This window comes from Equus quagga, chromosome 12, assembly GCF_021613505.1.
Source record: "Equus quagga isolate Etosha38 chromosome 12, UCLA_HA_Equagga_1.0, whole genome shotgun sequence".
In the NCBI taxonomy this organism is placed as follows: domain Eukaryota; kingdom Metazoa; phylum Chordata; class Mammalia; order Perissodactyla; family Equidae; genus Equus; species Equus quagga.
In genome coordinates, this window is record NC_060278.1 from 28,583,766 (window position 1) to 28,596,012 (window position 12,247).

Sequence of the window (12,247 nt, forward strand, 5' to 3'; positions counted from 1 at the left end):
TGTGCTCATTGTACCTTAAACTTGCTTGTAGGTCACACTTCTGTGTATATAACTATTTTTTAAAGGTTCTTTTTCCTTCCTAGAATGTGAGCTTATTGAAAGCAGGAACCACATTTTACTTGTATTTATATCTCAGCATCTAGCACAGTTCCTGGTACCCAATAGATAAACCATAAATGTTTATTTAAAGAATGAGAAAATGAGTAATAGAATAAGAAGCCTCTTTGCTTCTATTGCAGCAATTTCCCAGATTTTCCCCCAAACCAGTCTTCCTTTCTTCCATAGTAATGGAATTTTAATGAGACAAAGGACTCCACACCTAGACTAAATGTGTCAATCTCCCTTGATGGAACTGCCTACTGTGGAGAGGTCTGGGCCAGTGAAACGTGCATGGATGAGATCTGTGAAATGTTGAGTGCATCTCCAACTTAGACGACTTGTCTGAAATTTGCTCTTTTCCCTTCATGCATTCTGAACCCCTAAATGGCAATGACTCAGGAGATTTAACAGGATGCATCGAAGCAAAAAGATCAAAAGAACAGTTGTCCCTCCCTGAATTCACGGAGCAGAACTCCATACTCAGCCCACCACTCACCTCAACAGGGTTATGAAATGGAGACAGAATCATCTTGTATGAGGCACCGTGTCTGAGGCTTCTCTGTAATTGTAGGGTCTGTTTCTCACTGGATAGAGGAGTCGTCTCCACGATACTCTGGACAAGTTTTGATGATACTTCTGTGTGAACGCTTCCAGTGATATTCCCTTCCTCACAAGGTAGCCTCTTCCATTTATAGTTAAATTACGCTTCTTTATAATTTCTACCATTGGTTCAGTTCTGCAGTCTAGAGCTGCATGGAGTACGTGGCCAAGTTACACTTTCACTATCTGAGGTATGATCTTCCTAACAGGCTTCACTTTCTAGACCATATAATCACGGTGCTCTGAGCTGTTTTTCCTATGACAAGTTTCCCAGGTCATTCTTACATTGTTTGCTATGCTTTTTCAAGATTTGCAGGGAGTCAATATCTATCATTAAAGGCTACTTTCTGGAATTGATATAAATGTGGCCTGAGTCGGGTACAGGAACTGACAGCACCATGCACATATGTAATATTTGACATTTTTCATTCATTCAAGAAGAATTTATGAAGTACCTTCTAAATGCTTGGCATTCTTTAAGCTGTTGGAGATGAGTAAGACAATTCCTGCCTTCTAAAAACTCATGGCCCACACCAAGTGATTTCCCTTCAAAACCATTAGAACCCATAATTCTGTCCCTAGTCTGGCAGATCACTGCTCAAGTGAGAAGTTTCCTCTGCCCATAGATTTCAATAAAATGCAGCTTTTAAGGCTGGAACTTCTCCCAAACATGTTCTTCCATTGTAATAAGACTGATTTTTTTCAAAGACTAATAGATTGCAGCCTAACTGTATTTTTTAAAACCTTCTTTGCAAGTTAAATGTCCTTAGACTATGTTTGAGGGAATCTAAGGTTATTTATGAATAAATGCATCTCTCACGGCCATGTTTCTCCAACTTTCTCTTGTCTGATGAAATGCATTCTCTCATGGTACGTGTGCGTCAATGTGTTTGTGGATGTGTGTATACAAATGTGTATATATACAAGAAATTATCCAAGAATTTCAGGACAAAGACTTCTGAAAGAGAGCATCTGTCAGGCTCCTGCATTCTTGATATGTGCCATTATATCACAGTGTATGACAAACTGGAACATGGAGAAGTATGCTGTTCCAATCTTGATAAATGTCCATTAAAATTGTGCCTGTTTTTCTAGTCAGCATAAATTTGGGATATGAAAGAATAATATGATATAGTCTTCTGCTTTCTATCTTACCATGTGTGTATATGTGCTGGGTGTATCCAGTCCGGTTGGTCCCTGATTCATTTTGTGAGAATCTTCATCTCCATATACTAGTGACTGCATTAGAAGACCTCCTGATTGATCCCCTGACTGAGTGCTCTAGTTGAAAATGTTTAGCATAGGTCATGCCCAGGAAAAGTATCTATTAAGTGAACAGTTCTGTGATTAATGTAGAGCATGTAATGCCCACTTAGCAATGGCTTATGTTCTAATAGTTCATCTTTAATCAGTTCCTTTTTATTTTGTCATAGGGAAAAATGTTATACTGAAAGGTTTATTTAACCCCTAATTATCTGGGCTATTGCACATAATTTTAATGGCATATATTACATGCTTCCTATATGGAAAATAAGCCAAGAGAACAGGGACAAGCAGTGACACCAGTTGACACCCTAGTGGTAATGGAGGAAAGAAGAGATCCTTTGGGAGCCTAGAGACCCCTAGGAACTTAACTTCCTAATTCTACATAAGAATAGGTCCCAGAAAGCCTTATGTTCCTTTGAATCCTGGACTAAAGGGTGCTTAAGCACATGGAGATGCAAGGGAGATGTATGGAGACGTGTGGAGATGCATGGAGATGCACCTCCAGACTCTCCTGCTCTCCCTGCCCGAGAATGGTGATGTGTCATCATCTCAAGAGTTCCTAAGGGGAATTTCTCAGGGAAAGTAGATTATACTGACACAGATTCTTCTTGCTTCTTTCATTTTAATTGACTGGAACTTCTGGTGAATTAAAATACCTTTTACTCTACAATAGAAATGCTTGAAATTCAGGTTACTGAGAGGAGGGCAGGTAAATTTGCATGAGAAACTAAAGGCTTTTTAAGAGAAAGACTGGGAGCCCAAACCCTTTCTTCAAGATTCAAAGTTATGGAAAGCTGCCGAGGTGGGCAGACCTGGCCCACCCAAAGGCCAGTGTCAAGGAAAAGCACCTAAAGTGGATTTACGACTGGAGTGGAAAGAAAGAAGACCGGTGAGTAGGACCCTACAACGAGTCTGATGGTGGAAGGAAGACAACTTTGGGCCTGTGGTATAGGTGCACTGGAGCCTCTCCCAACACAACACAACCTCTCCCAGGGGCAGGGGCTGCATGAGAACATGCAAGGAGCCACGGGGGGATTGGAGGGCTAAGCTCAGTTCTGATGTGAAAATGCACTTGATGAAGGAGTGCAGTAACTTTGTCCAGGACTCGTGGCCACACCAGTGCCGGTGGCCAAGACCAGAGAGGAGGCTGATCCTCTGCACAGTCGGGAATTCTGGTGTCTGGCAGTTGATGACCAGATTTAGCTGATGCATCAAGAGCAAGCAAAGGGCTCCTTAGTCTTGTGCAGAGTCAGCTGAGGGACCACCTTTCTGCACTGCTGCATTCTGTTGAGAAGCATCTATTTTCTGGTGGGACTGGTAATGCCTTTCAACTGCAGGTCTCATGTCTGATTTCCAGTTCCCTTTGAACAGCCACAAGAAGCACCCTCGGGACTTCATGAGGTGGTGGACCATGGAGAGGAAAGAATGTTCTCCAGATCAACGCGTTGAAGAGATGAGAGGATGCACCCTACTGCTATGCCCAGACTACCGAATGGGACGTGTTGGCTGCACAACTCAAGATTATTTCCAATTAATACCATCACAGATGATTGAGGTACTTTTCATCTTTTTAGAAAATGTTTAACCAATCAATCAATTAACAGGAAAAAGGAGTCTGAAAAGTAAAACATCCAAATAAAGGAATTGGCTGCTCCTCCCGCTGAATTGCCTGTTATTTTTGTCACCTCATAGATACCATCTAAGAGACTGTATGCAGATCTCCAAGTGTGCTTTGCTTGGTTGAAGTGAAGTATTACTTGTATGTAAATTGAATTTTTAAAAGTTGAGATCATCTTTATCTTTGTTCTTTGTCACAGCTTTGGGGAGTTTTCTGCATTTCTGCCTGAGCCTGCGTTGGCAGTATTTAGACCTGTAGAGCACCTAAGGCACCAAGGGATTCCCTGTTTTACTCATCTGTGAAATGGGAGACCATATTTCAACCTGAAAAATGACTTCCACTGTTGTGTTTCATAAGACGTTCATATCATTGTTCTTTAAAAAATTATTTTCATTATGAAATTAATATACAGAAAGTTTGGAAAAAAGTCCCCACTATCCCACTATCCTAACACAACCAGTGCTATAGTTTCTGAGCATTTTCCAGTTTTCTTCTTTTTCATATGCCTATCTTTTACAGAGTTGAACAAATTGCATAAAAATAAGTTTGCACCATGCTTTTTCACTTCACGTGTCTTTGTTCCAGCCGTACCTCTTTGGTTTCTCAGTACTACGAGTAGCAGAGCCACACTCAGGCTTGTTCAGGAGAACGAAGGAGGTGTGAGAAGACCAGGGCCCAGAGCTCAGGCGCTGAGGGGATGCCAAGGTCATCAGTGTGTCCTCCACCGCGCTGTCGGGGACTCAGGATCCTCGGCTCTCTGCTTCCCTCCACGTCTGCTCCATCCTTCCCTCTCAGCAGTTTCACTTGCTGTCTTCGTAACTATTAATTGTAAACGTTAGATAATATTCCCACAGGAACTTACGTATCTTAGCTTTATTAACCCTCACTTTCCCCATTGGATATTTAAAATATTTCAGATTTTCTTAAAGCAAACTTTGCTTTATTCTCTCTCTCTTTCTCTCATATATATATGAGAGATATGACTCTATATCTACATATATTATATATATAATAGATATCCATCTACATAGAGAGAGATCTATGTATACATCCTAATTTCATACATGAAAATTCTGGTCAACCAGTAGATTGGGTTTTCAACACAGGAATATATAAAGAGCTCTTCTGCTCTAGGTAGCGGAAGAAACTGGAATACTTCTGAAGACACATCCGAAGCCTGTATTCCCTTCAAGGACATCTGGCCAGTGAAATATACTTTAATTAACATAGCTTCTTCTTTAAACCAATAAATTTGTTTGTCCTTTCCTTTCTTCATAACATGATGCTAATAGGATAATAAAAAATATCAGAGAAAAGAATTACTGGCTTTGAAAAGCATAAGCCTTAAATTCGCTAATTTATCCAAATCTCTCCTTCCTATTTCATTAAATATTCAACAAATGAGCTAAGTGGCTGGAAAATTAGTTAGAGGAAGTAAACCAACAAATATAAAAGCGAAAGAAATTTAAGAAATTCAAGAGTGCATTTTTGTTGCTTTGTTGTTTAAAAAAATTTTTTTTCAAGCAACCAAAAACTTGGTGCTGATAAAGTACAGAACTGTCACATTGTAAGCAATTGGTGAAACTCAGGTGCCCCGGGAGAATTTTCTTTTGTTACCATAAAGTCTCATGACTGCCGATAGACATTGCGAAATGCCAGCCTGGCCTGCATTTATGAAAGCTCTTGAAATGATCAATGCGGTATCCAGGGAAAAGCCAGAGAGTGAAAGATGATCATTGCGCTTCCCGGTGCTGGCAGAAGCACCCGCACACGAGGAAATCTGTTTATCTAAGCCAGTTGCTCCTGCTCTGCTAATGATGCCAAAAGACATCAAGTTTTGCAGAGAGCTAACAGTGCACTACGCGAGTCAGTTACCTTGGAATCCTGGGACCTGAGCTGAGCTTCCCTCAACCCTCAGCCAAAAGCATCCGAGCCACGGTCCTTCTATGCATGCTCCGCTCTCAGAATTCTCTCTGGCAGGGTGAGGAGGGACCCCTTCAGTTTGCCAGGAAAATGCACTTCAAAAAACACACCCTACCCATTTCCACTCTTATTTCAAAGCTCTGGGGCTTATCTCTTGGCCTCCTGCCTGGAGAATGTTGTGAATTCCCATGAAGATATATTCACACAAGATACCAGAATTTGCAACTCTGAAGGCAGCTACTCTGTGTCAGCTGTCATTCCGTGCTGGTTTCTCATCTGGATGTCAATGGCAAATGACCCTGGCACCGACCAAGATCCCAGGGTCGGTGACAGAATCTGGACTGCAGCTGGCTTCTCGCGTCTGTGCTTTGCTCAGCAACCCCCACTTCATAATAGCACAGCTTCAAAGTGTATTCCACTTTAAATCGTATGCCTGGATTGGGTGTACAGCTTGATTTCAAGGCCTATCACCACTTGAAATTCCGCATGCATTTTTTCCAAAATAGTAATAATCATAATGCCCACAGTACTATTGCTACTTGACATCCTTTGCCGTGTCTGCAGTAGCTTTGATTTTCATCTTGCAAAGGCTGTCAGACGTGCTCAGGAAACCACAGGAGCCACGGAGAAAGTCACAGGGGAAAGGTATTCTGAGAGACACACTTGTCTAGACTCTAGAATGTCACCCTATGCTCTCTTCCCAGCCAGGCCTTTGATCCATTGATGGGAAAGTTGATTCTAAGAAGTCCATTTTCATCCTCCTCCCTATAAAGTAATGATAATAATCAAGGATGTTAGAAAGTAGGTGAGAGGGCATGTTAATTTTGGCAGGATTATTATTCTCAGCTGTCTCCCACGTGACCCAGGTCTGGGATGGGAAAATCTTCGAGAGAAGGGCACATAGAGACCAACATACAGCTAAATGACAGAGCAAAATAGCAAGACTGGATCTCCTCCTACAAATGACACCTGCTAAAATGCGCCTGGTATTCTTCTCTGAGTATTGAGAGTGGGGGTGGATTTTGTTTTGTGCCATACATTTTTCTGTATTTTCCAAATTTTCTATAATAAGTAAGGACTTCAAAATTCTTATTTTGAAAATTCTTATTTTGGTTTTTTATAGATTGACCTTGAGCTAACATCTGTTGCCAGTCGTCCTCTTTTTTCTTTTTTCCTCCCCAAAGCCCCAGCACATAGTTGTATATCCTAGTTGTAGATTCTTCTAGTTCTTCTCTGTGGGATGCCGCCACAGCAGGGCTTGACGAGCAGTGTGTAGGTCCACACCCAGGATCTGAACCTGTGAACCCCAGGCCACTGAAACAGAGAGTATGAATTTAACTATTACACCTCCGGGCTGGCCCAAAAATATTTTTTTTTTTTAACTAAAGATATGTAAAGACATCCCATATAAACTGAAGTTTTAGTGAAAACATAAAATCTGAAACAAAAATTAGAATCATTGATCCATCACAATTCACTTCAACCGATTTTCCAGAAACAGTATAAGATATCTATGAAAAAATGGATAGTGAAACTTCTGTATCATAAGTAAATGCTTAACATTAACCCAATATTACTCTTAAGATATCTTCTTTCTAGTCTTAATATTTTCCTATGTTTTGTTTTTAAAGCAAGATTTCTGATTTTTTTTCCCTTTTTTACTATTTAACGGGGGATAAAATGTTGTTAATCATGATGAGAATCCAAACACATTGGGTCTTAAAAATAGAAATTTCATCCTCCAACTTCTTTAATGTAAAATTTAAGATGCAGAGGACTAGAGAGTTGCATGATTGGTGAGACTGGCACCATAGTTCCCTCTATAACCCTTGATATAAGTCACACTGCTCTTCTGGCTCCAAATCTCAGGGCTCCTTTCTATGCAGTAGTCCCCAACTAAGATCCAACAGCCTTTGAGATAGGACAGGATAAGGCCTGGTTATTAGATGCCCCTAAACCCATGTATGATGGGCATCTCGAGTCACACACATACAACTTCACGTTCACAATACACACAAACACTCTCACCCCACACTCTTCAAGAATTCATTATTAAAATTAGACCCAGCGGGCCAGCCCCATGGCTGAGTGGTTAAGTTCGCACACTCCGCTTTGGCGGCTCAGGGTTCGCTGGTTCAGATTGTGGGCATGGACCTAACACAATTCATCAAGGCATGCTGTGACAGTGTCTCACGTAGAAGAGCTGGAAGAACCTACAACTGGGATATATAACTATGTACTGGGGGGCTTTGGGGAGGAAAATGAAAAAAAGGAAGATTGGGCAACAGATGTTAGCTCAGGGCCAAGCTTCCTCACCTAAAAAAGTGATATAACTAAGAAGAAAAAAAAATTAAGAATTTTCTTTACACTCACACAATCTAACATGCAATTTATTTAAAAAGAAAGACTATAAACATATTTGGAAAACGTAAATAAATGCAAACTTTCCAGAGATGTAATTTTAACTAGAGAGGAATCTGACCTTGAAGTTGTAGGGAGCAGGGAGCCATCTCTTTAGGGATGGCTTCCATCTAAAGAAGATTGCATAGAGTCCCTTGGGACCACTCCTAAGATTTCAGCTCGGCCTCTCTTCTGCCCAGTCAGATATTAAATGCACGTTTGTCTCTTCGTGGTCTGTCTGATATGGGGGAGAAAGTAAGGATTTGGAAACTGGTTGAAAGTGAAATCCAAGCCTGACTCTGTCCCATATTGTCGTGTGCTCTTATACGTGTCACCTCTCTAAACTTAAGGTTCTGTCAAATTAGGATAATATTATGTATATCACCGCTTTGTTGTCAAAATTATACATCAGATATAAATGTAATCTGTTATGGACTGAATTACGTTCCCTCAAAATTCATATGTGGAAGGTCTAACCCCCAGCACCTCAGAATGTGAGCACATTTGGAGACGAGATCTTCAAAGAGGTATTTAAGTCGAAATGAGGTCAGCGAGGTTGCCCCTATTTCAATCTGACTGGTGTCCTTATAAGAAGAGGAGATCAGGACACAGACACAGAGGAACAACCAGATGAGGACACAGGGAGAAGATGGCCGTCTGTAAGCCAAGGAGAGAGGCCTCAGGAGAAACTGACCCTGTGGACACCTCGATTTCAGACTTCCGGCCTCTGGAACTGTGACAGAGCAAATGCCTGTTGTTTAAGCCCCCAAGTGTGTGGTACCTTTGTAAGGCAGCCCTGGCAAACTAATACAGAACCTTAAACAGAGAAAATGCTCAAAAAATCACAGATATTATCTTAATAATTATGATCGCTAACTCCACATCGGTATAGAAGGGTATCAGCTCGGAAATATATGTTTAATGAGCAGAGATGAGAGATCCACGCAACTTGGATTGTAAGTTATTTTACTCACTTCCTGTTTATTCCATTATTGCAAAGGGTGTCGCATTTAAGTTTCCTGTTTTTGCAAAAATTTTATTATTATTAACTACAGAGGTATTTTTCTTCAACTTTACTTTTCTCTTTCAGAAAGGAAGGAAATAAAATTGAACCAGGAAGACAAATATCAATCACAAATTATGTAAGAATCTGAGCCAACAGATAAGAAAATCAACTATATCATAAAAGCATAAACTCAAGCACAGAGCTGTCATGAACTAATGCATGGCGATCATAAACGAGTTCCAAGACTGTAGTAAATCATTGCCCCGTGATGGACTTTGGCTTCCTCATCTCTAAATTATGGTGTTGGGTGCAGTCTCTAAGCTCCCTTCTATCTCTGATTCCATGAGTCAGTATTTAAGACCTCCCTTCACGTAGCAAAATAAACATATCAACCATGTTTCTGAGACCAGCTTTTTGGTAGGAATAGATCTTCTGGGTTGAATATTAAATGAGGAAGTTGCTTCTACTGCACACCAGCAGCTGAGTGATCCCCTGAAGTGTGAGGCTTGCTTCTCAGATTCTTGCTGGTGTTGCTGCTCGATGGTTGTAACGACAGATCTCCGTCTGGGTTATACTTCTGTCATCTCTCATCCAGTTTAAGTCAGCCTTGAGATGTGTTTTCCAGAATACCCACAAGCCAGAGCTCTACTTAAGGAAATGTAGAAGCTGGAATAGAAGAGGTGATGCCCCTGCTCAGCCAGCCAGTGAAGTACCACGTTCCCTTCTGAACAGCAGAGTCTACTCGGGTCCCTGACTGCAAAGCACATCCAGAGAAAAACAGAATAAGGAGGGCACGAGGATGGCTAAAGGAAGTCTAAGTTTTGATCCAAGACAGAGATGTCTTAGAGGGACGTGATATGTGTCTTGAGATAACAGACAGGTAGTCATGACAACGATGGGTCCGACTTGTTGTGGGGGCCACAAAACAGAACTGGCAGTAATGACTCAGGTTGTACAAAAATAGATTTTCCGGCTAATACGAGAAGGGACTTTCTATAGTGGCTAGAATTATCTGAAAATAGAATTAAACTCCACAGGAAGGCTTCAGGTTCTTCTTAAGAACACCACTTGGGACGGACAGCAGATTGCTAAGAATATTGTAGAAAAGATTTGAGCCTCAGACTTCTCTGTATGAAGATTAAGACTCCTAATATCACTTCTAGGTCTGTGGTCCTACGAGTCCATATGTTCTGGAAAAACAGTCACTCTGTCTAAGTACTAAACCTATTCACATCTCTGAAATGTTACGTGTTTTCTTTAAAGCAGCTCAAAACCTAAAAGCATAAATAACTGTCTTTAAAACACATAAAATTGCCAAGGACCTAGCCTCTCCCAAGAACACAGGGGGAGCCCAAGAAATAAGTGTTGCTCAGGGCCAACCTTTCAGAGAATTTGTGTAAGAGAGAGTAGTTTCTTCTTAAGTCGTCCCAAACAAAGGAAGGTGGAGGGTGGAGAAAACAAAGCACACTGATTAAGCAACCAGAGAAAATCGAAGGAAGATACACGCAGAAAGGAACTGTGAAATGAGAGAGCCTTTTATGATGGAAAAGCCAATCAAGTAATTTGCTTGCTTACAACACTGGTTGCTTCTCATGTCCCTCAGAATAAAGATCAAATGCCTTATCATGCCTTCTGCTGCCTGGCTCTTCATGACCTGGTCTCCTATCTCTCCAGCCTCATCTCTCCTGAGGCCCCCTGTGCATGCTGGGCTCTGGCTTACTGACCATTTCTGTTTCTGGAATGTGCCTTGACCTGTCTGGCCTCAGGACTGGGAGCATGTTGGTGCCTCTGCCAGGAACACGCTCCCCCACCCGCTCTCTCTCCACCCAGTACCTGAAACATGCCTCCTTTATGGGGGCAGCTTCAACTGTTCTCAGCAAATGGAATATTTTTATGATGCCCCCACCCGCCGCGGACTGGGCTTGGCGCTTCTGGGGAACAATTACACTTTGGCCACACTCCCGATGAGAGCGGACGAGACATCAGCTCACGCGTCCAGACCCGGTCTGAACAGCCCGTGTCCACCAACTCTTTAACTCATTAAGCAACTTTACAGCCACACACTCAGCAATGGGGAAAAAACTACTGACACACGCACCCACCCTGATGAATCTCAAGTATATTATTTTAAAAGAAAAGAGCTAGACACACACACACACACACAAATACAATATTGTACAATTGTGTTTCTATGAAATCCCAATGCAGGCGAAACTAAGGTGATAAAAATCAGTGTTTGAACGGGGTGGAGCTGTTTGGAAGGGGCACGTGAGGGAACTTTCTGGGGGAAAAGAAACTGTCTCTCGTCTTATTTTGGGTTTTGTTTACACGAATGTACGCAATTGTGAAAACACAGCTAATTGGACACAAGAGAAAGAAACAAGATTTAATATTGATTTTCGCTCTTCTTGTGTTTCTCTATGCATTTTCCTCTGGACTAATAATGCATGTGCCCTCAGTGGAGGCTTCTGGAAGTCACCTGTAGCTCTGGCTTTCGCAGGCAGCGTTTCTTGGCAATGTGTACTCCTACACTGCCCCTCTCAGTTGTGACACCCAGTGAGGTTCCAAAGCTGATCTGCGTTGCTACGGACTGAATGTCTGTGTCCCCCCCCAAAATTCATATGCTGAAACCTACCCCCAAAAGTGATGGCGTTAGGAGGTGGGGCCTTGAGAGGTGATCAGGTCATGAGAGTGGAGCCTCCATGAATGGGATTAGTGCCCTTATAACAGAGACCCCAGAGAGCTCCTTGACCCTTCCACCATGTGAGGACACAGCAAGAAGACACTGGCTATGAACCAGGAAGTGGGTCCCCACCAGACACAGAATCTACCAGCACCTCGATCTTGCACTTGTAGCCTCCAGACTGTGAGAAATCAAGGTTGGTTGTTTGATGCACCTGGTCTACAGTACCTGTAATAACCATCTGAGTTGACTAAGACATTCACTGTCTCAAATAACACCTGAGTTGCCTGCTGGTTAATGCAGCCTTGTTTCCACCATAATTTTGGGGGACAGTGAGTTCCAGTGCTGTTTAAGGAAATGATTCCACTTCCTATTTGATTGAATTTGGGAAATAATTTGGGGTGTCATCTCTGAGATGTGTTTGATCCCTTTTGGGTGATCTTTTCTCTGGGCTCTTGGTAAGTGCTCATTCTGTGCGAGGGCACTCGTTCAGCACACGTGACCTGTCCCACCTGGGCTGGATGTAGCTAAATAGAAGACGTAGAAAAAAGATGGATAGAGACATAGATAGATATAGATATGATAAATACACAGCTACGTGCATACATATATAGAGGATAGATAGATATGCTAGATACAGACATACATGCAT